We start from the raw sequence: 2500 nt of genomic DNA on the forward strand, positions 1-2500 counted from the left end.
TAAGTAGTCTATGATTTTTAGTACCTTCTCCAAGTTACAAAACTAAAAAATTCCTCCCGGATTTGTTTTAATGATTTTTTCAATTTTACGACTTCTAAAAATAATAAAAAATACTTCCCGACTTCAAATATTTATGAAACTTTTTCCCATCAGAGATTGCATGTTTCTTAGTATCCCTGCAAAAAATCACGTCCAAATACCTTGTATTGAATTATTTAGAGCCCATTATGACTCCTCGCGCATAGGTGATGTCTCTTCCTGTCAAAGGGCTAAATGCATAAAATGCTATATAGGGGGGTGTGTGTTGCCTGCATATGCATGGCAGCCCATGCCCTCCTAGCTGCAGCCCCCTTCCCCCACGCCACACCCATGTCATGTTGCCTCGATATGTTGCCTCGATATGTTGCCTCGGTATTATGGGTTTGGTGTCGGGGTCGGGGGGCTGCCACCCATGGCGGTGGTGGCCGGAATCCGGCCGCCGCCACCACGCCGCCGCCATGGGTGAGGGGGAAAAAAAAAGGCGTGGAAAGTTGCGAAATGGGGTTGTCTAGGCTTTTTTTTGGCATGGAAGAGCATGGAGTGCTAGGAACTCCTTCTCAAATGCGCGGGCATGTCGACCACAACCTCATTTCGCAACAACAACCACCCGTGTGGGGTGGCGGTGGGTGGATAGTCGCGGATTGGGGCTTGCCAAGCCAATGTTTTCAAAAAAATTCATCAAAATTAAAAACAAATGTTTTGTTGCCTTCGGATTTGTGGGCGAGCGGTGAGTCGGAGTGGAGCCGGTAAAGTTTAACCTCGGTGTGCACGGTTGTTTTTAGAAACTCAATCCAATGCCGGGGACGTTGAAAGTGACGCTCTTATGAGTTGCAAACCCGCAAGATTTAAAGAACCTTTTCAAAAAAAATTCAAACCAACAAGATTTAAAAACAGAAATTTTCATCAAAATGAAAAACAAATGTTTTGTTGCCTTCGGACTAGTGGGCGAGCGGCGAGTCGGAGCGGAGCCGGTAAAGTTTAACCTCGGTGTGCACGGTTGTTTTTAGAAACTCAATCCAATACCGGGGACGTTGAAAGTGATGCTCTTATGAGTTGCAAACCCACTAGATTTAAAGAACCTTTTCAAAACAATTTCAAACCAACAAGATTTAAACCAACAAAATTAAAAACAAATGTTTCGTTGCAAACAAATTGTGGGCGAGCGGCGAGTCGGAGTGGAGCCGGTAAAGTTTAACCTCGGTGTGCACGGTTGTTTTTAGAAACTCAATCCAATACCGGGGACGTTGAAAGTGACGCTCTTATGAGTTGCAAACCCACAAGATTTTAAAAACTTTTTGAAAATGTTTCTTCTAAATGACACATTTTGATCCTTGGCAAGTGCTCAATCCGTAACTATCCAATCACCGCCACACCACACCGGTCGGGAGTGTGTGAATGGTGTGCTTCCCGGGGTTGGCATAGATAATCTTTCGCATCGACAATCTTTTGCATGCGAGGGAATGTCTATGCCAACCCCGGGAAGCACACCATTCACCCACTAGTTGTGGGCGACGATGGGTTGGCTTCAAATGAATTTTTGCTTGGGGTTGTCCTCGGTATGCTTTTGTGTTGGGAGTACGGCCACCAAACCTTCTCAATGCACGGGTATGTCGAGGATGGCTTTCGGCGGGGTTGATGAAGAAGCTACCCAATTCTCGGCCACACGAACACATGGTGACGATGCGTTGGCTTCAAGTGAGCTTTAGCTTGGGGTTGTCTTCGGTATGCTTTTGTGTTGGGAGTACGGCCACCAAACCTTCTCAATGCACGGGTATGTCGAGGATGGCTTTCGGCGGAGTTGATGAAGAAGCTAGCAAATTGTTGGCCACTCTCACACGTGTGGGGGTAGGTTGGCTTCGAAAGAAGCTATCCAATCCTCTGAGTGTGCGGTTGAGCTATGATTAAGATTGTCTAGGCATTGCTTGTGTGTGCAAGGTGCGAGCCCAATGCACGAGCAAGTCGAGGATGACAATCTTAAGAGTAACAATGATGCCACAAAATATCGGTTGCCTTCGGAGTAGTGGGCGAGCGGCGAGTCGGAGTGGAGCCGGTAAAGTTTAACCTCGGTGTGCACGGTTGTTTTTAGAAACTCAGCCCAATACCGGGGACGTTGAAAGTGACACTCCTACGAGTTACGAACCCACAACATATCGGTTGCCTAGATTTCATGGTATTCTTGTCATGCCTAGCGGTGCGGGCTTGGCTCCACTCGGTGCAGCCGCATTCTCAGTTAGCCATTGTGCTTGTTGAGATGTGCGGTTCGTTTGGTGGTGCTGGGCTTTGCTAATGCAACGGCGTGTGAGTGGTGAATGGGTGTTATGCACCGGCAGGCTCTTTGCTCTGGCATCGAACTGTCGTCTCATACCCCTCGTCATTGATGCTTCAAGATTGGCTTGTGCGGGTTAATGGGTTCCTGTTTTGGCTACCTATTGTTAAGGAATGGTGCCTCTCGTTGTCCCTT

This window comes from Prunus avium, unplaced genomic scaffold (assembly GCF_965620075.1).
Source record: "Prunus avium unplaced genomic scaffold, drPruAviu1.hap1.1 HAP1_SCAFFOLD_132, whole genome shotgun sequence".
Classification (NCBI taxonomy): Eukaryota; Viridiplantae; Streptophyta; class Magnoliopsida; order Rosales; family Rosaceae; genus Prunus; species Prunus avium.